We start from the raw sequence: 25144 nt of genomic DNA, 5'->3' as shown, positions 1-25144 counted from the left end.
TGGCTCAGGAGGCTGAGACAAGAAGATCCTGAGTTCAAAGGCAGCCTTAGCAAAAGCGAGGTGCTAAGCAACTGAGTAAGACCCTGCCTCTAAATAAAATGCAAAATAGGGCTGGGGATGTGGCTCAGTGGAGTGTCCCTGAGTTCAATCCCCAGTATCCACCCCACAAAAAAGAAGGGTGATTGGTCCCAACAGAGCCAGAAAAAAAAAAAAAAAAACAAGTCTGAAACATCTTCTGAAGGAAAAAAATTATTTTTCTTAACGTGAATCTTTTCTAAGATACACAAGAATCAACATAAAGAAGCTCTGAATGGCCAAAACTGGAACAATTTTAGCAACAAAATAATGATCATATTGAATTATAATACATATAGCAGAATACATATCCCTAATACCCCTCATATAGTTTAAATAAATAACTGGCTAAATAAATAAGTGGGGTAGGGGATTCTCTTCCTTAAAGTAGAATTATAATTCTACGCTAGATTGATAGAAATAGAAAGTCATCATTAAGCAAATAGCAGTAATAATTGCTCCAGATATGATATATTGATGGATGCAAAAATTAGTGAACAAAAATTTGAGAAGAAACATACTTTGTATAGTCTCAGATTATCTCCAACTGCCACCTTTGGAGATCAAATGTAACTATGGTTTGGGTTTAAATAATATTTGTTTTTCTCTCTTACACTCCCAAGTTTGTGAAAGTTTCTATAATCCTATTTCTTTGTTTTCTTTAAATGATGTCTATGGGCATTAACTCTGAATCTGGACATGTCTAAAATTATCTTCATTTTATTCTTTTTCTTTGAAAATATTGTTAGAATGCCTTTTAAAACCTTCATTCCTTTGTTAATAATCTGGTTTTTGTTTTATTTTGTTTTATAAATAGTAGGGTTTTACCCTTCATCTTAGTTTTCTAAAATTTCACCTGCCAGTGCCTAGTTATGATCTGGGGTTTTTGAATTTGTATTTCTATTTAAATTTGTTTTTCTAGGTAGCATTCATAGGCCCTTTGGAAGTCTTTTTATTGACAAAGAGGTATTTTATTCTGTTATTTGAATATTTCCTCTGGCCTACTCCCACCATTCTCTCCTTCTAGAACTCTTAGATTTTCCTAATAGTTGGTAGTTTTTGGTTGTGTTCTTAATATTTGCATTTCCCTTACCTGCTCAGCTTCCTATTTGTTAGTGAATGCTTATCTATGTGTTTTGTTTTTCTTCCTGTGGTTACAGACAGAGTTGCTCAGTAGTACACCTGGACATGGGAACTCTTGCTTCCTTTGCGGGTACACAAATCTCTTGGGTATTTCCCTGCTTATAATATCTAGGTGTTACCATTCACTGAAATTGCTTTTGCAGTTTACTCCATAGCACAGTAGAAGAACAAAGAGAAGAACTGCCTAAATATAAAAGAAAAATCACACTGAGTGTTGATTTGATATTTCCTTCTGGTCCCCATATCCATTTTCTTCAAGCTTAGAGCAATACTGAAGCCTATCTCACAATTTATAGGTGCCCTCTTCGCAAGTTTTGGGTAGTGGTTCCTTCCTTCATTGTTTGCCCAATTCTATATTCTGTCTTTCATCAATTCCCCCAAATTTTCTGGTCCATTTAAAGCAATTCAATTTGTTAAATCAGCATGGTTATCAAGTATCTCCTTTGGGTTAGGGTTTGGATCAGGAGAAAATGGCAACTAGATAAACTTGTTTTGATCCAATAAGACACTACTATTCAGATGAAATATTATCCAAAGGATTACTGTAGTAAACAGATAATAACAAAACAATCTGGCTGAAGCAGAGGAGGCAGTCCTGAGCATGAATTGCTTGATCTCTTCTTTGCACTTCACTGCAGTTCCTGAGACCGTCCATGGATCCTAGAATTCTGCAGAATAGTTTAGAAATCACTAGCAGGATTTATAGCTCAGAGCTCAGGAGTATCTGTCCCTAGTGGATTCTTTTATTTTTCTTTATATATATATAGGCACCATGATTGAACCCAGGGGTGCTTAATCACTAAGCCACATACCCAGCCCTTTTTATTTTTTTATTTTGAGACAGGGTCTTGCTAAGTTGCTTAGGGCTTGGCTTAAGTTACTGAAGCTAACCATGAACTTTCCTCCTGACTCAGCCTCCCAAATTGCTGGGATGTATTTGTGTGTGTCTATCTCTATCTCCATCTCCTGCCCTTCCCCTCTCCCTGGCTGTAGATCAAACCTAGGGCCTCACACATGCTAGACAAGTGCTCTATCCCTGAGGAATACCCCTCAGTCTCTAATAGGTTCTTTTTTTTTTTAAGAGAGAGAGAGAGAATTTTAATATTTTTTATTTTTTAGTTTTTGGCGGACACAACATCTTTGTTTGTATGTGGTGCTGAGGATCAAACCCGGGCCCCACTCATGCCAGGCGAGCGCACTACCACTTGAGCCACATCCCCAGCCCCTCTAATAGGTTCTTAATAAATAGTAGCTATACATATATGTATGTGTGTGTATTTAAGATAGGGTCTTGCTGAGAGCCATAGCCAAGTAGGAATGACAAGGCATTTTTGGTTGAAAGGTGATGCCAGCAAGCCATTGAGATGATAATGATTATGTTAAGATGTGCATTCAATTGGAGATTAGACCCCTGCTGTCAGCCTGGGCCTGCCACTTTGGAGCTCTTGAGTTCACATTGGTTGGGGAAGTGTGGTAGGAGGGAATTCCGGAGGAGGGATTTCCTGTTGGAGTAGTGTGTCCCTGGAGAAGGCTGTGTTTGTGAGACTCGCGGGAGTTTTGGAAATAAAGTTTGTTACTGCTTGAGTGGCTCGTGATTTTGTGCCCAGCCAGACTGCAGCAGGGTCTCACTAGATTGCCTGGGCTAGCCTCAAACTTGTGATCCCTCTGTTTTAGCCTCTAGAATAACTGGCATGATAGGCACATGCCTATGTGCCTGGCTACAGCAATCATTATTGTTACTATTAAAACATTGCCCCCTCAACCTTAGACCTGCCCAAGTCCTGAGACCAACTTCTGGTACATTCTTAAGGTCCCATATTAGAGAATTTTTTAAAAAAAATTTAAAGAACAAATGGCAACTGAGTAACTACTAAATATACCTAAGTGCTCTCTCAGACATTTAAAATATCACCTTGCTTAATCTGCACAATGACCCCATGAGACAAGCATTTTGATCTCCAGGATGTAATAAGGAAGTAGTGGCTCAGAGAAGATAGGCAGGAATGAGCACAAATTAAAATATGTAAGAAATGTTTGATAGTCCATTTCCTTAAATTTAATTAAAACCAAGTTCTGGCATGATCCCATTGGAATGGAGGAAATGATGTCTCAGCCATCAGGAGCTTTCCGGGTTTGAGGGTCTTGCCCAGGATGAAAAGCTTGGAGGGGACTGTCCTGTCATCTTCCTTGCATCTGCACAGCTCTGCTAAATGCCAAAAAAAAAGTATACTCTAGATTGCACCACTCCGTGGCTTCTGTGTGACCTGTGATGCCAGGAACTTTTGAGAAGTTGGAGTCCCAATATCTTTAGAACCTCAAGATACATTCCACCACACAGCCATGTTCTGTGAGGACCAGCTTCCTCCTCCAGCCACTGTACCAAGATACTCAAAACCTCATGAATTCTTTCATCCCTGGCACTCACTTTATAGTGTAAGAGACTTTTTTTGTCTCTTCTTTCTTTCCCTCAATGTGTTCCCTTTCTCCTCTTTTCAGAATAGCTAGCAGAATCTAACAGAGTTTTTAAGCTTTTACAAAATAATTACTGCTTCATAGCTGGGCACAGTGGCCTTCGCCTGTAATCCCAGCAGCTCCGAAGGCTGAGATAGGAGGATCAAGAGTTCAAAGCCATCCTCAGCAATGGCGAGATGCTAAGCAACTCAGCGAGACCCTGTCTCCAAATAAAATACAAAATAGGGATGGGGATGTGGCTTAGATGTTAAGTGCCCTGTACCCCTGGTACTGCTACTACTACTACTAATAATAATAATAATAACTGCTTCATGGAACTTTCTCTTTTGTTTTGAGGGGAAAAAAAAAAACTCAGCCAATTACAGTGGTGCCTGCCTATAATCCCAGCAACTCAGGACTGAGCAAGAGGATCTCAGCAGCTTCAGCCAGCCTCAGCAATTTAGCAAGACCCTAAGCAACTTAACAAGACCCAGTCTCAAAATTAAAAAAAAAAAAAAATTAAAAGTTGGGATGTCACTCAATGGTTAAGTGCCCCTGGGTTCAATCCCTGATACCCAAAAAATTTTAAATTAAAAACAAAAAACCCTGAGACATGGGAACTGAGGGTGTAGCTTAGTAGAGCACATGTTGAGCACATGTTGAGCATGTGTGAAGTTCTAGGTTTTATCCCTAGCACCACAAAAAAAAAAAAAAAAGAAAGAAAGAAAGAAAGAAAAAAGAAAAGAAAAAGAAAAACAAATCTACACCAAGAAAATACCAAATCTAATGTTGAGAAAGGAGGTGGTGAGTACAGAATATGGATAATTATCTCAGTAAACTTTCCTGCCACAAAATTTCAGTTACTGATCCAAAGCCCTCCTAACACTAGTAAGAAACAAGAGTTAGGATTCAAAAACATTCTTCTAGCTATGCACACATTCAAAATAGAAATTCATGAAAATCAAGCTCCAGTTGTTGCAGAACAGATGCTTCTGGGCAAGGGAGAGCAGCAGCTGCAAATTCTAGGTGAGCTGCCCATGACCACTCATTGAGATGGCAAATGGGTGAGACCCAAGGATTTGAGTCTTATCAGGGTTTGCAATCCAAACCCACAACTGACTCACCTATAGCAAGACATTTCATCATCTTATACAGTACTTCCCAAGGACAGAATGTAAATTATTTTCGCCTCACAACTTTCACATGATTTATGCTTATGTAAAACTGTACTTTCCAGAAATGAAATGACAGTACTATTAAAGAGCATCAAAATGGAATAAACCCAGTAAGTAAGGGGGAGGTAAAATGAAGTGACTTTTCTACATGGATATACTTTCAGAAGATTTTTAAATTATATTCTTTTCAACAATAATTTCACATTTCCAGGTAGAAGGTTTTTCTTTTAAGTTTTATTTCAAGCAACTCCAATTTGTTCAAATTAATTTATCCCTTGCAATATCAATATGAACTTGATTATTCAAATTTAAGGAGTTTAGACACTGAGAAAACTAAGTTATTAAGTTACTGAGGAGTTTAGCCACTGAGAAAACTGAGTCACTTAGTTTTGGTTAAATCTTTATGTTTACCAAAGTATTTTTATATTTAACTCAACTGTAAAAAACACATTAAAATTTTTTTAAATAAATGGGGAGGTAGAATGAGCCCTGAACAACCAAAATAACGGATTTAAAAGTTCAAGTTTTTATAAGTCAGGCTTTTGAACCCACATTATTTTGCTTACCCAGTGCATTTTTATCTGAATAAATACTTTAGACATATCATATAAAATGTGAAGAGAAAAATAAGAAAAATTGAACATAGAAAGAAAAATTCTTCTGAAGATCTACTACCCAAAAACTTCCACTAACATTCTTATTTTATTATATAAAATATAGAAAAATTTTATATACGTGTATGTTCCAATATTCCCACTATTGTTACTATTGCTATTTCTTTTATATAGCCATCAACAGTATTTTCATTGAATTCTCTCTTTCTTTTTAGTTATTGTAAAATAATTTCCTCCATTTTAAAAATTGACTCTTCATAATCCTTTTTAATGACTATCTAATACACTATTGTGAACCTTCATTATTCATTTAACTAATTCCCTATCAGAAACAGAGGATTTTCTGATTTCTGTACCTTCCTCTCCATCTGACATTGTAGTATGTGATGGTGCTAAGAGTTTCTGAATACCACAGGATAAACATCTTTTTTTTTTTTGAGAATTTTTTTTTAATATTTATTTTTTAGTTCTCGGCGGACACAACATCTTTGTTGGTATGTGGTGCTGAGTATCGAACCCGGGCCGCAAGCATACCAGGCGAGCGCACTACCGCTTGAGCCACATCCCCAGCCCCATGGATAAACATCTTTGAGTAATCAATTTTCTACAAAATTGAAAAAGGAGATTCATTTTAAAGTAAACCTACCTTAGACATATTATCAAATGTAATTAAAGGGCTGGGGATATAGCCCAGTAGTAGAGCACTTGCTTAGCATATACAAGGCCCTGGGTTCAATCCCTAGCATTAGAAATGATTAAGTAAAAATTTTTAAAAAAGAAGTTATAGAAATATTAGGAATTTTAAAGATAAAATGGGAAAATGATTTTTTTTAGTTTCCCAAGGTAGGTTTTAAAACTAAATGAAATGTGATTAAAGAGAATGATTTTGTTCAGATACTTGTGAACCATAGATGCAACCTGCATTGGTAGAATTATGTAATGGTCTTTTGTGATGCTTAATTTTACATCTTCTGTACAGATACACAAGAAAGCGATGTCTGTATAAATACATAAGAAAACAAACTAATTAAACTTCCCCTTACTTTTACTGAAGGATATCTAGGAGTAAATGTATGTTTCCATGCTCTGTTTTAAGTATGTATATCCTTTGTCTATATTTTATATAATAAAATAAGAAAAACAGCCCTTTCTTGTTAAGTGTTTTGGCATTATTTTTCCAATTTTTCTTTTTGCATTATATGAAGTGAGTTTTATTTCTTTAATGTATCTTTTTCTTTCTTATTGGAAACATATTTTATGTTTAAAAATGAATTTACAAAGGAACTAGTATAACTCATTTGTTCTAAATTAAAAATATCCATTGTGATTTTAAATATAAATTTTACCCTCTTAAACATTTTTAAATGTTTCAAGTATATTCACATTGCTGTACAACAGATACAGAACTTTTTTATCTTGCAAATCAGAAACACTGTACCCATTAAACCACCCTCCTTTTCTGCTTCCCCCAGTAATCATCATTCTACTTTATATTTTTATAAATTAATTGTTTTACATTCTGTAGTTTACCCTTATACATGGTTTCACTTTCTGAAGGTTTAGTTTCCCAAGGTGGGTTCAACTTTTCATTTCTATGAAAAAATACTTGAGAAAAACAACTTTACAGGAGGAAAGATTTATTTTGGCCTATAGTCAATTGGCCCCATTGCTGTGAGTTTGTGGTGATAGAATATATGGTGGAGCAAAACTACTGACCACATCTTGGCAGAGAGAGAGAACAAGGAAGGGGCTGGGAAAAAAATATATACCTTTTCTGAGCATGCCTTCAGTGACCTACTTCCTCCAGTTTGGCCCTACCTCCTACACTTTCCAACACCTTCCAATAGTCTATTCAATTATGAACCCATAAGTAGATTATTGTACTGGTGACATCAGAGACCTCAGATCCAGTCATTTTTGAAAACCTCACCTCTGAACATTGCTGCACTTGAGACTGCCTAGGCCTTCAACTCATGAACCTTTGAAGTATATTCCAGATCCAAACTATGATACAAGGTCAACCACAGTCTAAAATTACTAAATGGAAACTTCCAGAAATTAACAATGCATAAGTTTTACATTGTGTGCCATTCTGAGAAATATGATGAAATCTTATGTCATCTTTCCCTTGTACCCAGCACATAGATCATCCCTTTGTCCAGAATATCCACACTCTGCATGCTACCTGCCATTAGTCACTTAGTAACTGTCTCAATTTTCAGATTGACTGTTGTGGTATCATTTGTGATTGTGTTCAAGTAATCTTTATTTAATAATGACCCCAAAGTGTAAGTGTAGTGATGTTGGCAATTTCAGCATGCCAAAGAAAAGCCAAAAAGTGCTTCCTTTCAATAAAAAGGTGAAAGTTCTTGATTTAGTAAGGAAAGAAAAAATACCATATGCTGAGGTTAAGATCTATGATAAGAATGAACCGACTGTGTATGAAATTGTAAAGAAGGAAAAGGATATTCATTCTAGTTTTGCTGTCACAACTCAAATTGCAAAAGTTACAGCTACAGTGCTTGATAAATGTTTATATAAAATGGAAAAGGCATTAAATTTGTGCTTATATGTATAGAATAAAACAGTTTATATAGTATATGGTTTAGTATTGTGTTAGTTGCTGTGACAAATTTCTGAGAAAATCAGCTTAAAAGGAAGAAGGATTTATTTTGACTCAATTTCAGAAGTTTCTGTCCATGACCACTTGGCCCTGTCACTTTGTTCCTGTGGCAATACAGTAAATCATGACAAGATAGAGCACATGGCCGAGGAGTGTCTGTTCACCTCATGGCAGCCAGAAAACAGAGAAAGAGAAGAAAGAATCATCAGTCCCAATATTCCCTTCAAGGGCACGACAGACCTGTAATGACCTTTCTTTTAGTAGACCCTACCTCGTAACTTTCTTCTAGTAGACTCCACCCCACCTCCTAATAGCACCACAGACTGGTGCCCAAGCTGTTAGCACATGAGCCTTTGGGAGACATTTAAGATCCAAACATAATAAGTACTGTTGTTTCACCTATCCACTGGGAGTTTTCCCTCACACAAATGAGGGACTGGTGTACCTTGTGTAAGTACACCCATGCAGTATTTGTCTTCTCATAAATGGCTTATTTCACCTAGCACAATGTCTTCAAGACTTATTGTAGCATATGAATGGACTTTCTTTTTGTTCTATTCCATTGTGTATGTATTTCACATTTTGTTTATCCATTCACCTACTGAGGGACATTTGTTCTATTTCTAAATCTTTCCTCTTGTGAATAGTGCTATGATGAACATGGGTGGGCAAATATCTCTTCAAGAACCTTGTTTTTAATTCTTTTGACATATACTCAGAAGGGGAATTGCATGATCATATGGTGGTTCTATTTTTAACTTTTTTTTCATTTTTTTTTTTTAGTTGTAGTTGGACACAATACAACTAAGCCTCCCAAGCTGCTAGGATTACAGGCAAATGCCACTGTGCCCCGATAATGTGCATTATTTTTAAAAGTCTCTTCCAAGACAATTTACTTCCCCATTATGGTAAACTGTCATAACACATTGATTTTGTTACCATGAAACATTTTATTTGCCTGAAATTTTTTATAATAAATATACAAATATATCCACCCCCTCTTACCTGGTACTATCTGGACAAAAGAACATCCTATGTCACTATAGTATGCTGATTTTAAGTCCTTTTGGGTATAGACTGAGGAGTGGGATAGCTAGGTCAAATGGTGGTTCCGTTCCAAGTTTTCTGAGGAGTCTCTGCTTGAGTCCATTTAGTTTTAAATTCAGACATAATTTTAATTTGTAAGTTAACTTTAACAAACTGGGAAATAAGTTTTTTCTAACTTTTCATTAGAAACAATTTCAGAATTACAAAAAAGATGCAAAAAAATCATGAGCCAAAAAGATACGGTTCTCATATATCCTTCATCCAGCTTCCCAAATATTCACATCTTACATAAAAATAATGCAATTATGGCCACTTATAGTGATAACACACATGTAACCCCAGCAACTCAAGAGGCTGAGGCAGGAAGATCGAAAGTTTGAGGTCAACCTCAGCAACTTGGTGAGTCCCTAAGCAAGTTAGTGAGACCCAGTTTCAAAATGAAAATAAAGAGCTTGGTATGTAATCCAGTGGTAAAGTGTCCCTGGGTTCAATCCACGGTATAAAAAAAAAGTGATTATGAACCCAGGAAATTAACCTTGCTACCATGCTATTAACTAATATACACACTTTACTCAGACTTCACTAATTATCACACTGATATTCTTTCTATGATCCTGGTTCCAATTCAGGATCATACATTACATTTAAGACAGTCCCTTAGTTCCTTCTTTATCTTTTATAACACTGACACTTTGAGAGTACTGGCCAATTGTTTTGTGGAATGTCTTTCAAGTTCAATGTGTCTGATTATTCTCATGGTTAAATTCAGGCCCTGCATTTTTGACAAGAATACCATGGAAATGATGCTGTGCATTATTTCAGGAAGCACATGACTTTAATATGTCTCATAACCAGTGATATTAACTTTGATTACTTGGCTATGGTGGTATATGCTAGATTTTTCCACCCTAAAGTTTACATTTGTACTCTTTGTAATTAATAAGTATCTTATGTAAAGAAACCTTGAAAATATGCATATATCCTGTTTCTCATATTTTGTCCCACTAATTTTAACAACCATTACCTACAAGTATTACTATGGTATTGGCCAAATGATAAGAACAAAATCTAGAAAGAATCCCCAGAAGTACGTGATAGACATCTTGCAATCTGACAATATAGTATGGTTGCCAAGAGCAGGGGTTTTGCAATCAGCTCCAAATGCATATATTGGTTCTCATGTATATTGGTATGTGATCTTTTTTTTTAAGAGAGAGAGAGAGAGAGAGAGAGAGAGAGAGAGAGAGAGAATTTTAATATTTATTCTTTAGTTTTCGGTGGACACAACATCTTTGTTTGTATGTAGTGCTGAGGATCGAACCCGGGCCGCACACATGCCAGGCGAGCTCGCTATCGCTTGAGCCACATCCCCAGCCCGGTATGTGATCTTAAATAGATTGACTTCCCCGAGGATCAGTTCCCTTTTTATGGAGCCTACCTTATGGCATTTATGAAGGCTATAGTGAATGTGTAGCACTTTTCAGTATCTGGCATATAGTAAATACTCAGTAAGTGTTAGCTTCCATTATTATTATAATCATAATGATTGTTGTTATTGTTCAGTCTTCAGCAGAAAGAAGACCCAGTTACTTGTATAGTTATGTATGTTAAAAAAATCCTTTTCTTCTTCTTTTTTTTTTTTTTTTTTTTTTTTTTTAGTATTGATGAGTGAACCCAGGGTCTCATACATACTAAGCAACATCCCCAGCCCTTTTGTTTTGTTTTGTTTTCTTTTAAGACAAGGTCTTACTAAGTTGCCCAGGCTGGCCTCAAATTTGTAATCCTCCTGCCTCAGCTTCCTGAACAGCTAGAATTATGTGCCCCAGCACCCAGTATTTTTCTGCTGTACTGGGTAAATGGGAAAGAAATCAGATTGAAAATGCACATGTGTGTGTGTGTATACACAAGTATAATGTGTCCAGTATTTTAGGCCTGATGACAAGGAGAGAGACTAGTTGAGATAAATTCAACATAAAAATAGTATTTAGTAGTTGAATATATAGCTCAGTTGTAGAAAACTTGTTTAGCATGTGTAGGGAGGGGAAGCATGGGAGGAATAGGTGAACTCTAGATAGGGCAGAGGGATGAGACGAGGAAGGAGAGGGTATGAGTTAGAAATGATGGTGGAATGTGATGGACATCATCATCCAAAGTACATGTATAAAGACACAAATTGGTGTGAATATACTTTGTATATAACCAGAGATATAAAAAACTGTGCTCTATATGTGTAATAAGAATTGTAATGCATTCTGCTGTCATATATAAATTTAAAAATTAATTAAAACAATGCTTGTAGATGCAACAGTCATCCTTCCACCAAAGAACTGCATGCCCCACAATCACATAATAATTGAGATTTCTTGCTAGTCTTTAAATTCTAGTCCTGAATTCTTAGATGGCAACAATGAACTGAGGATCCCTTCTCTCAGTGTACCATTACATTCCATTCCATGCCAGAGTATCTGTTTTCAAATGCTTGGATTTTGAATGTCCTCCAAGGGTCCATGAGGAAAGGCTTTGGTCCCCAGGGTGGTGTAATTGTGAACTAGCAGAACCTTTAAGTGGTAGGGCCTTGAGGGAAGTTCTTAGGTTGTTGAAGGACATGACCTTGAAGAAGACTGTGAGACTCCCAGCTCTTCGATTTCCTTTCTCTTTCACTTCCTGGCCATGAGGTGAATAGTTTGCTCTGCCCTGTGCTCCCTGCCATTGCTATCCAGCATCCTACCAAAGGCCTAAAAGCAATGGGTCTACCCAGTTATGGACTGAAATCTCTAAAGCCATGAACCAAAATAAATCTTTATTTTTATAAGTTAATTATCTCAGGCATTTTGTTATAGTGACAGAAAGCTGACTAGCATACCAGCTATCAACAGGGTTTTTTTCCTATTATTTTTCTTATAATAGAAAAATATTTTATTTTTGTTAAGTATTTGATCTCTATCTAAAACAAATACAGATGGATAGGACTGAAGGCTTCTTATGCCTGGCCCACCTGGCCATTTTAGTTATACACAAAGAGGCTTAGAATTTGAAAAAACACTGATATATGCTTCCTTAATCTGTATGCAGAACAACAACCCCCCTAGCTCATTCACAGTTTTAATACTTTATGTATGTTATATCAGCAAGCCTTTAAAAACTATTGAAATAAGTATTAGCATTCTCCTTGGGATGCAAGAAGTTAGGTGATTTTTATGAGACTTTTTTATTCTGAATATTGTGTGGTTAAAATTTTGACTTCTGTTTTATTGATCTTTAAAACTGTTAGCTCTGAGTTTTCTTTCTGGGAAAAGTGAATAGACAGAATAGGTAAATCAATGAAACTTCACCTCCCTTGAAATGGTAACCTAACATAATCACTTCTTCACTGCCTTTTTCCTTTTCATTATAAAGTGAGCTACCATTATTGAGCACTGTGTGCCAGGCACTGGGCTAAAGGTTTGATGTGCATTGATTAATTTAGTCATCATAACAACATTCTCAACTATGTTCAAGAATAATTTTTTCAAATGGAATCATGATTCACATGCAAATATAAATAAGACATGTCCATGATTTTATTTAACATATCAACAAATGATGAAATCAGTTAAGATGTTAAACCAGTTAAAATGAGATTTCAAAAACCAAATACTTTAACCCATTAGAAACCCTTACTGGGCTGGGGATGTGGCTCAAGCGGTAGCGCGCTCGCCTGGCATGCGTGCGGCCCGGGTTCGATCCTCAGCACCACATACCAGCAGAGATGTTGTGTCCGCCGAGAACTAAAAAATAAATATTAAAAATTCATAAAAAAAAAGAAACCCTTACTTATTGGTTTCAAAATGGATCCATAGATGTTAATTGCACTATTATAAACAAAGGAATGGATTAAAAATAAATCAAAGTGAAAAATGAAAAATGTATTATATTAGAAGGACTGAAGGACTGAACTTTCAGTGGAGTTTCCTGAAATCACTCCCAGAACCCTACAAAACAAACCATATGGGGAAGCTCTATTTGTAAGACCAGACAACTAAATTTAAAAATACCTCATTATCTCTGAGCTAAATAGTGCAACTGCCCTATTACAACTTTATGTTAATCAGTTTGCTCTTACTATAATATACCTGAGATAATCAAATTATAAAAAAAATGATTTATTTTGACTCACAGTTTTAGAAGATTCAGTTCATGACCAGTTATTCAGTTCATGACCAGTTGTCCCTGTTACTTTTAGTTCTATGCTGCGGTTGCACGTCATGGTGGAACCACGTATCAGAACAAAACTATTCACCTCAGGACTGGAAAGTAAAACAGAAGAAGAGGAAGCAGATGGGGTCCCAGAGTCCCTTTCAAGGGCATGGACCAATTGACCTAGAGACCTCCCACTAAGCCCCACCTCCTAATAATTCCACTACCTCTCAAAAGTACCTTGGGCTGAGGACCAAGCCTTTAACATGCGAACATTTGTGAAATATTTCAAATCCAGACTGTAGCAAAACTTCTTATCCAGAAATCTGAAGAATGATCACTAGAAGTTGGTGCTGCAGAAAAGTCTGCTTTTCATGGTGTGCATACCAGTAGAAAGCAGCCACAATGTAGGAAATCTTTGCCTCATTTTCTCCTCCCAGATCTCATTTGGGTGTATTCAACTGGCACAGCAAAATTAGTACAACTAAATTAGCACCCAAAACTCTAGCTGCAAGGAAATCCAACAAATATAAATTTTATCTTCCTAGCCTTGGAAATATAGAAAGACATACAAGAAAGGTAAAATGGGAGCTGAGCAAGCCAGGAAATAGTATCTATGGAAGAGATAAAGCTGGGTTTTCATTAAACGCATTTCATTTTCTTCTTAGGCATAGAACTAAATTTCCCATTCTCCCCTGAGGTGAGTGGTACCCTATAATTGACTTCTACTAAATGAAATGTGTGCAGAAATGATATGCTACTCATTGGCCTGGCTTCTAAAACATGCTCTTCCTCTCCTAGCTGCTGACTTGCTAAGATGTTGTTGATGCTCAGGGAGTTGAGCATGAAAGATAATAGAGCCCCTGTTAGCTTAGGCCCTGCTTGACTACAGACAGCACCCTCTCTCCACCTTCTCCCCTACATTAGTATAAGAACAATAGTGTTTTTTTTTATTAAGTCACTGAGATTTGGAGGTTATTTTTAGCAGTAATGCCATGATTAAAACCACAAATGGAACCTTGAAGTAGAGTGCTCCTCAAACAAAAATCTTAAATGAGTGGCACTAATTTAGTTGTGAGAAGAAAGGAAACTGATTCCAGAAGCATAAAAAATGACAGTCAGAACTACACAGTGGCAAAAACATTTGGCAAAAATCCTCATGTATAGTAACTTAATAGGCAGGCCATATGCTTACTACTATATAAGCTCCAAGAGAAGCAGTTTGAGAGAGCCAAATTGTTAATGTATGTTGGCTACTATTTACTATCAAGTATTGGCAGTTTAAGAAATGAAAAAAAAAAAGAAAAAATATGTGGGAAGCCATTCTGACACGTGATTGGGTGACTCCTGTTAAGGGCCTGAGGCGCTTTGGCTGTGTCGAAGCTTTCCCGACCCTTTCCTGATGAGAGAGCCAATCACTGACCCTGACCTTGGAGTGCAGCCCCCCCTCAAACTTCATTGGATGGAATTCTCCCCTGAATCTCTTGTTCCCCAATAAAAGGCTACTCCAGGCGTGTTCACTCTCTCTCTCTCCTGCTAGCCCTGAGTAATCCTTGCTGCCCTGCTGGGCGGTTAGAGGAGGGAACCAGAGAGGGGAGCCATCTCGGACCTAGCAATATAAATAAGGTAACTGAGTCTGTGTGTTTTATTTCGATCTCATCTAGCTAACTTTATGCCTAGAACCTCATTAATGAAACCATTGTGCAGGCCGCGTGGTAGAAAAATACATAAATGTGGTGTTTTAAAGTAGATTATTTCTAAAAAATTTTAAAAGTTTAAGAAAATAAAGTAGATTATTTCTAGATCTCAAATAGTAGGAAATGAAATTTCATTTCAATGAAACTGAGCAAAAAACAGATCTGCTAGATCACCACCTTATGGCAAAGATCTCATGAAAGTTGTGACCTTCCCACTCAATCCTGACAGCATCACACTGGCTGCAACTAGCGAGCCCTTGAAAGAGGCATAAGGATAAGGGGGGAAAGAAAGATTGAGAGCTATGTCAACAAAAACTTGGGGTGTAGTATGTGGCAGAGGAACTGTCTATTAGGAAATCAATGAGAAGCCCATTAAGTTTCTGAGGAATTCATATATCAAAAAAACAAAAGTCTGCAGCAGAGAACTAGTGAAGGCATAAAATAACTCTCAACAGCCCAAAACCAGGAAGCAGACTTCAAGATCTACATATCCCAAAAGAAAGCCTTCTCATCACCCTCTTCAGATAAGCCCATGAAAAATAATGAACAATGAAAAGAATTCCCAAAGAGCAGAACCAAGGTCACAGAAAAATTGACAAAGTAATTTCTGTGATGAACAGAAATGGTCCAATCAAAGAATTTTATGGTCTAATTGTCTTCTGGTCTGAGAATTTCACAAGGCCTACCTGACTATGCTTTAGGCCAGTGTCGGCTTTGTGTCTTTCATTTTCCCTTTACAAATGGGACACCAAAGAGTCTCTGCTTACTACTATATATTTAGAGAAGGAAAAGGAGAAGGATTTAGAGAGCTCTTCTTTTTAGTTTATAAATTATTCAATCAAAAAGAACCCCCTCGATTCCAACATGGCGGCGGGCGCAGAGAGATCAAGTCTCTGACCTCTTCAGCTGTGCAGGCATAGGGAGTTGTAAACAACCTACATCTGTTTGCTCAGGATCACTAGGCAATGCTGAGCTGACGTGGATCTGGGGCGAACAGTCTGGGCCTCTCAGAACACACTCTGAGCCCGGATCGGCTGAATTCAAGCTCCCGCTCGCCTGCTTCCTGCAGACAAACAGCTGTGACTCAGCACTAATCCATCCGGCTGAAACAACTGGTTAGCCCTTCTGACCCTACGGAGGTAAATGCCTACCGAGCCTTCATACGTAGTGGCCACAGGTTTGAAACGGGGCTTGGGAGAGACAGTAAGGACCCACCCGTTGCACTGGTTGCCCGGCAAAGGGAAACGAACTGTCGCAATTTGCAAGAGATACCATCATGGCAGAGAACTGACGTCATCAGACTGCGGCGGAGGAGATAACCTCATTGAAACCTGCGGCTACAAGTGTGTAATTCCCTAGCCTTCCCTCTCCACACATCGGGGAAACCTTAAGGGACCCTCCCAGCTCTCCCGTGAGCACGATAGGCAGAACCAGAGAATCAGAGGTGGCGCGGGACCTCCCACCAGTGCTGACAGCTACCGGGGGCGTGGCTACCGGAGGGCAAGTAAAATTCGCTGAGGATTCTCAGCCCCAAGCTCTACAAACTTAGGGTCTGAGGGAATGGCAAACTGGAAGAGTGTGCCCAGTCGTTCATGAAAACAGGGCTCCCGGGAGCAGCAGTGTAGCCAGTATTGTGGTGAGCGGCACCCGTGAGAGGGGCCTGGCTAGAGGAAAAGTGGGAAGTGACTAGACACAAGAGGAGGCCCTAGGCACTCAGGATTGGAGACTCGCCCAGTCTGGGCGGAGCTGATGCACAGTGATTGGTTCCCGCGTATTGACAGGAGAAACATAGCCTGGTGGGCACAGCGCCATCTACTGGAATAGAAGTTAATCAAACTCTAAGACTGCATTTATTAGTTTTTGTTTTCTTTTTTTCTTTTCTCTTTTTTTTTTTTTTGATTTGGGTTTTTCTTTCATTTTCATTTTTCTTTCTTGTTGTTTTTTTAAATTCTTTTTTACAACTTTTTTAAATTTTTTACTTCTAATTTTAATTTTAATTTTTTTATTATTTTTTTAAATTTATTTTTCTTTTTTTATTTCCTATTTTTTTCTTCTTTTGTCTTTTCATTTCTTTTCAATTATCTTATCCCCCCTTCCTTGAATTCTAGCTGGTTACTCTCATTCTCTTTCGTGACTTCTTCCCTTCCCTTCTAATACCTTACCTCCCAAGCATCTAATAAATTTATAAGAGTAAACAGTAACTCATCAGTCAAACAGAACAAGAAGTAACATGAGCAGCTTCAAAAAGCAAGGAAGAAAAGGAGTACAAACATTGCAGGACAGCCTAAATATTCAGGAGGACCTAGAGTCATCAGAAAAATGGTCATATAAAGAACTCAAGGAACACCTTAGACAGATGGAATGGAACCTTAAAGAGGATACAAGACAGCAAATTCAAGCAGCGAAAGAACACATTGAGAATGAATTACATAAACAGATAAAAGAAGAAGTTAAGCATCTTTATCAGGAGATAGAGATTATAAAAAATAATCAAACAATAATTCTGGAAATGAAGGAAACGATAAACCAAATTAAAAACTCAATTGAGAGTATCACTAACAGAGTGGAGCAAGTAGAAGCCAGAACGTCAGATAATGAAGACAAAATATATCATCTTGAAAAGAGTCTAGCCAACTCAGAAAGGCTGGTAAAAAATCACGAGAAAAACATCCAAGAGTTATGGGATAACATAAAAAAACCAAACTTACGAGTCATCGGGATAGAAGAAGGTACAGAGATTCAAACCAAGGGAATGAGTAACCTGCTGAATGAAATAATTACAGAAAACTTTCCAGAAATAAAAAAGGAAACAGATATACAAATTGAAGATGCATACAGGACACCGAGCACACAAAATCACAGTAGACCAACGCCAAGACACATTGTTATGAAGATATCCAATATACAGAACAAAGAGGAAATATTAAAAGCTACAAGAGAAAGGAGACAGATTACATTCAGGGGTAAACCAATAAGGTTAACAACGGATTTTTCATCACAGACACTGAAAGAAAGAAGGTCATGGAACAATGTATTTCAAACACTGAAAGACAATGGATGCAAACCAAGAATTCTGTATCCAGCAAAATTAAGCTTCAGGTATGACAACGAAATAAAAATCTTTCATGATAAACAAAAGTTAAAAGAATTTGCAGCCAGAAAACCAGCATTGCAAAGCATTTTGAGCAAAACACTACACGAGGAAGAAATGAAAAACAATAACCAAAACCATCAGTGGGAAGTGCCTCAGTAAAGACAGAGGGCAAGGGGAAAGATAATCATGGAGAAACAAACTAAATTTTTTTTAAAAAGGATGAACAATCAAACATGGATGGAAGTATAAACCATATATCAATAGTAACTCTGAATGTTAATGGCTTAAACTTTCCAATAAAGCGACATAGGCTGGTAACATGGATTAAAAAAAACAAATCCAACAATATGCTGCCTCTAGGAGACACATCTGATTGGAAAAGACATACACAGGCTGAAGGTGAAAGGATGGGAAAAAATATACCATGCACACGGTCCTCGTAAGCAAGCTGGGGTGGCCATCCTCATATCAAATAAAATCGACTTCAAGACTAAGTTAATCAAAAGGGATAAAGAAGGACATTATATACTGTTAAAAGGAACCATTCACCAACAAGACATAACAATTATCAATATTTATGCACCAAATAATGGTGCGGCAACATTCATAAAACAAATTCTCCTCAAGTTCAAGAATCAAATAGACCACAACACAATAATTATGGGTGACTTCAACACACCTCTCTCACCATTGGACAGATCCTCCAAAGAAAAGTTGAATAAAGAAACTATAGAACTCAATATCACAATCAATAACCTAGACTTAACTGACATATATAGAATATATCAACCATCCTCAAAAGGATATACTTTTTTCTCAGCAGCACATGGATCCTTCTCAAAAATAGACCATATATTATGCCATAGGGCAACCCTCAGTAAATATAAAGGGGTGGAGATAATACCTTGCATTTTATCTGATCATAATGGAATGAAACTGGAAATCAATGATAAAAGAAGGAAGGAAAAATCCTACATCACATGGAAAATGAACAATATGTTACTGAATGATCAATGGGTTACAGAAGACATAAAGGAGGAAATCAAAAAACTCTTAGAGATAAATGAAAATACAGACACAACATATCGGAATCTATGGGACACAATGAAAGCAGTTTTGAGAGGAAAATTCATCGCCTGGTGGTCATTCCTCAAAAAAAGAAAAAACCAACAAATAAATGAGCTCACACTTCATCTCAAAGCCCTAGAAAAGGAAGAGCAAAACAACAGCAAATGTAGCAGAAGGCAAGAAATAATTAAAATCAGAGCGGAAATCAATGAAATTGAAACAAAAGAAACTATTGAAAATACAACAATTACTAATAGGGCATTATGTAAAATTGTGGATGTGTAACCGAAGTGATTCTGCAATCTGCATTTGGGGTAAAATTGGGGGTTCATAACCCACTTCAATCTAATGTATGAAGTATGATATGTCAAGAGCTTTGTAAAGTTGTGAACAACCAATAATAATAAAAAAAACTTTAAAGAAGAATTAATACCAATACTTTTCAAGTTATTTCAGGAAAAAGAAAAAGAGGGAGCGCTTCCAAATTCATTCTATGAGGCCAACATCACCCTGATTCTGAAACCAGACAAAGACACCTCAAAGAAAGAAAACTACAGACCAATATCTCTAATGAACCTAGATGCAAAAATCCTCAATAAAATTCTGGTGAATCGAATACAAAAACACATCAAAAAAATTGTGCACCATGATCAAGTAGGATTCATCCCTGGGATGCAAGGATGGTTCAATATATGGAAATCAATAAATGTTATTCACCACATCAATAGACTTAAAGATAAGAACCATATGATCATCTCGATAGATGCAGAGAAAGCATTCGACAAAGTACAGCATCCCTTTATGTTCAAAACATTAGAAAAACTAGGGATAACAGGAACTTACCTTGACATTGTAAAAGCTATCTATGCTAAGCCTCAGGCTAGCATCATTCTGAATGGACAAAAGTTAAAGGCATTCCCTCTAAAATCTGGAACAAGACAGGGATGCCCTCTATCACCACTTCTATTCAATATAGTTCTCGAAACACTGGCCAGAGCAATTAGACAGATGAAAGAAATTAAAGGCATAAAAATAGGAAAAGAAGAACTTAAATTATCACTATTTGCAGATGACATGATTCTATACCTAGAAGACCCATAAGGGTCTACAAAGAAACTACTAGAACTAATAAATGAATTCAGCAAAGTGGCAGGATATAAAATCAACACGCATAAATCAAAGGCATTTCTGTATATCAGCGACAAAACTTCTGAAACGGAAATTAGGAAAACCACTCCATTCACAATATCCTCAAAAAAATAAAATACTTGGGAATCAACCTAACAAAAGAGGTGAAAGATTTATACAATGAAAACTACAGAACGCTAAAGAGAGAAGTAGAAGAAGATCTTAGAAGATGGAAAAATATACCCTGTTCATGGGTAGGCAGAACTAACATCATCAAAATGGCGATATTACCAAAAATTCTCTATAGGTTTAATGCAATGCCAATCAAAATCCCAACGGCATTTCTTGTAGAAATAGATAAAGCAATCATGAAATTCATATGGAAAAATAAAAGACCCAGAATAGCAAAAGCAATTCTAAGCAGGAAGTGTGAATCAGGCGGTATAGTGATAGCAGATTTCAAACTATATTACAGAGCAATAGTGACAAAAACAGCATGGTACTTGTACCAAAACAGGCGGGTGGACCTATGGTATAGAATAGAGGACACAGAGACTAATCCACAAAGTTACAACTATCTTATATTTGATAAAGGGGCTAAAAGCATGCAATGGAGGAAGGATAGCATCTTCAACAAATGGTGTTGGGAAAACTGGAAATCCATATGCAACAAAATGAAACTGAATCCCTTTCTCTCGCCATGCACAAAAGTTAACTCAAAATGGATCAAGGAGCTTGATATCAAATCAGAGATTCTGAGTCTGATAGAAGAAAAAGTTTGCTCTGATCTACATATTGTGGGGTCGGGCTCCAAATTCCTTAATAGGACACCCATAGCACAAGAGTTAATAACAAGAATCAACAAATGGGACTTACTTAAACTAAAAAGTTTTTTCTCAGCAAGAGAAACAATAAGAGAGGTAAATAGGGAGCCTACATCCTGGGAACAAATTTTTACTCCTCACACTTCAGATAGAGCCCTAATATCCAGAGTATACAAAGAACTCAAAAAATTAGACAATAAGATAACAAATAACCCAATCAACAAATGGGCCAAGGACCTGAACAGACACTTCTCAGAGGAGGACATACAATCAATCAACAAGTACATGAAAAAATGCTCACCATCTCTAGCAGTCAGAGAAATGCAAATCAAAACCACCCTAAGATACCATCTCACTCCAGTAAGATTGGCAGCCACTATGAAGTCAAACAACAACAAGTGCTGGCGAGGATGTGGAGAAAAGGGTACACTTGTACATTGCTGGTGGGACTGCAAATTGGTGCGGCCAATTTGAAAAGCAGTTTGGAGATTCCTGGGAAAGATGGGAATGGAACCACCATTTGACCCTGCTATTGCCCTTCTCGGACTATTCCCTGAAGACCTTAAAAGAGCATGCTACAGGGATACTGCCACATTGATGTTCATAGCAGCACAATTCACAATAGCTAGACTGTGGAACCAACCCAGGTGCCCTTCAATAGATGAATGGATAAAAAAAAATGTGGCATCTATACACAATGGAGTACTATGCAGCAATAAGAAATGACAAAATCATAGAATTTGCAGGGAAATGGATGGCACTAGAGCAGATTATGCTTAGTGAAGCTAGCCAATCCCTAAAAAACAAATACCAAATATCTTCTTTGACATAATGAGAGCATCTATGAACAGAGCAGGGAGGAAGAGCAGGAAGAAAAGATTAACATTAAACAGAGACATGAGATGGGAGGGCAAGGGGGAGAAAAGGGAAATTGCATGGAAATAAAGGGAGACCCTCATTGCTATACAAAATTACATATAAGAGGTTGTGAGGGGAATGGGAAAATAAAAAGGAGAGAAATGAATTACAGTAGATGGGGTAGAGAGAGAAGATGGGAGGGGAGGGGAGGGGGGATAGTAGGGGATAGGAAAGGTAGCAGAATACAACAATTACTAATAGGGCATTATGTAAAATAGTGGATGTGTAACCGACGTGATTCTGCAATTTTCATTTGGGGTATAATTGGGGGTTCATAACCCACTTCAATCTAATGTATGAAATATGATATGTCAAGAGCTTTGTAATGTTGTGAACAACCAATTAAAAAAATTTTCAATAAATAAATAAATAAATAAATAAATAAAAGAACCCCCTCTATATTAGATATATGACTAGGTATCACCAGGGTTTTAAGCTGAATATAATAACTTTGAATGATCTCTTGAGCATTTTGATGGGGAGTGTATTTTGTGTAAGAAAGCTCCAAGAGAAGAATGAAATGGAAATTTATTGACCAGGAAGAAATGGAAATTTATGGTGGGAAAAAGCAGAGACTAGTTATGTATTTTCCAAGTTCACTTACTTTTCCTCCTAGGCACTAAGTTAAACTACATTTCAGATATGGGTCCATGTAATTGAGTTCTGGTCAATGATATATGGGTAGAGTTGATGTAAGACACTTTACACCTAGTCCCTAAAACATGCTACACAATCCTCTATGCTTTCTTTTGCCCTGAATCTAATAGCTAAGTGTCTACACCTAAGGTTCCTTAAGGATTGTGGGGAACAGAAACTCCTAGCTGACCACAAGATGTGTGTGAATGGTAAACTTTTCCTGTATTAAGTCATTAAAATTTTTGTACTTGGTAGAGAACTTAATGTTAAAAAAAGTTTACCATACAAATTTAATATGCTAAATACTATATGATAAATTCTAACTATAAGAATTTTCAGATGTATAAATAAATTATTTCATCTGTTAGATAATTACAGGCCAGCCTAAGACAATTGAGTACATGAAAAACAGTACCCCTTAGGACTAAGGGATTAAATCTCTCAGGGGTAAATGACACAGCCAAGCTAGCGCTAGTCTTATAAGTGACATATCAGAAAATTAGGAGTTAAAAAGTAGACCAGTGTTCAAGGTTATAAAATTAAGATGACACAACAGGAAATGGGAGGTTGGGAAGACAGCTCAGTCTGCAGAGACTATATGGTCAGCAAAGATACCAAGAAGCCAGAGTCAAGAAAACCAAGATCATTAAAATGAAACCCAGTGAGGGCAGGTCAGTGGTCTGTCATGTTCCAAAATCCAATTAGGAACTTTCCCAAATGATAGCAAGGACTAGAAGGTAAGGGGCAATGGTGGGTAAAAAATAGTCACTAATGTAACCTGCTGTTACCTCTACTTTGTTAGCATTATAAAAATCAAATCCTGAGTAACAGACTGCTGAGGGCCATTGCCAAGTAGGAATGACGCATCGAAATTTCCTTGCCAGCGTACCCCATGTTAAATGGACTTGCCTTGGAAATTCGCTGTGACATTGCATGTGTGTTTGGGAAAGGTGACCCTGCGGGGCTGGGGATGTGGCTCAAGCGGTAGCGCGCTCGCCTGGCATGCGTGCGACCCGGGTTCGATCCTCAGCACCACATACCAACAAAGATGTTGTGTCCACCGAGAACTGAAAAATAAATATTAAAAATTCTCTCTCGGGGCTGGGAATGTGGCTCAAGCTGTAGCGCGCTCACCTAGCATGTGTGCGGCCCGGGTTTGATCCTCAGCACGACATACAAACAAACGTGTTGTGTCTGCCGAAAACTAAAAAAATAAATATTAAAAAAAAATTCTCTCTCTCTCTCCTCTCTCACTCTCTCTTTAAAAAAAAAAGGAAAAAAGAAAGGTGACCCTGCTCAAGGATGAGGGTGGATCCAGGTTTAGGGTGTATCCTGCAGGTTTTAGGAAGTATCCCAGTTTAGGATAATTTGGGTTTAAGGCGTTCCCGGTTTAAGACAATCTGGGTTTAGGGAAGTTCCAGGTTTAAGGTTATTGCTGCTGGGAATAGGGCGTATCCTGCTGCCTGAGTTCTGGTTGAGTTCTCGTAGAATTGAAAAAGTATTTTGGGACGTGAATTGTGCGGCAGAACTTGGATTTCCCCAGAACGTGTGTAGAGGCCGGTGTGAGTTCGGGAATAAAGAATTGCTGTTTGAATCTACAAAGCTGTGAGTGGCTCGTGATCTTGTGCCCAGCCAGGACTGCGGCATTTGGTGGTCCATACGTGGAACGTCTGAAACTTGGAGGTAAGTGAAATTGCTCGCCCCTGAGGGAAGGCGAGAGAATAGGTGACCATTTCAAAAAACAATGTGTTCTCGTTTTGATTTATTTCATTTTTGTTTCAAGCTGCCTATCCCTAGAAATTTCTCAGGCAAACTGGGAAAAATGGTTGGCTCAAGGTTTGAAGTTTGTCCGCCCTGAGGAAGAGAAATTTGATACAACGATTTTTTATTCAGTTTTTGTTTCATTCAGTTTCAGTTTTGTTTTGTGTTATCTTATTGGGTTACGTTATCTTTATAGTAGATTAGAAATTAGTAAAAAACAAACCGAAAAGGTGTTAAGTAAATTGTTAGAGGTTCAGACCATGGAGAAAGACATTTTAGATCAAGCAAAAGAGAAGGTCTCTTGAGCTAGTCAGACAGAGGAAGAAAATTTAAAGGAAAAGGGGTTATTAGGAAAAAGGCCACAACAAGAGGCTGTTACTAACTCCGTTTTATTACCAGAGGGCGTAATTCAACCAACAGCCCCACCAATGGAGACAGCTGAGTGGCCCTCAAACCCCGTAGTTGATAAGTGGGATCCTGAGACAGGACCTCAAAGATTAGCATGCCCTGTACTTGAACAGGTAGGAGGGCAGTGAATTTACCATGCTTAAGATTTTAAAACAGTGAAGCAGTTAAAGGAGGCTGTAACAACCTATGGTCCCCAAGCTCCCTTCACGGTAAGCATGGTCGAGTCCATTACTAACTTGGACATGACGCCAGCAGATTGGGCTAGCATGTGTAAATCTGTGCTAAATGGAGGACAATATTTGTTAT

General features: G+C 37.5%; 1 protein-coding gene across 2 annotated transcripts in view; it reads left to right on the top strand.

Moving 5' to 3' along the window:
- Nucleotides 1-25144, top strand: part of LOC308634122 (jerky protein-like) — a 51560-nt gene that overhangs the window by 18272 nt on the left and 8144 nt on the right. Inside the window, exon 3 of one of the 2 annotated variants that reach the window (XR_014018957.1) lies at nt 2338-3131. The exons of the other annotated variant lie outside the window; for it this stretch is intronic. The gene's annotated coding sequence lies outside the window, so the exon portion shown is untranslated. Of the gene's footprint in view, nt 1-2337; nt 3132-25144 lie in introns of those variants that run through there. 2 annotated transcript variants of the gene reach the window in all.

This window comes from Spermophilus citellus (genome assembly GCF_964194105.1).
Source record: "Spermophilus citellus genome assembly, chromosome: 15".
NCBI lineage: Eukaryota > Metazoa > Chordata > Mammalia > Rodentia > Sciuridae > Spermophilus > Spermophilus citellus.
This window is presented reverse-complemented; position numbering and strand designations above follow the sequence as displayed.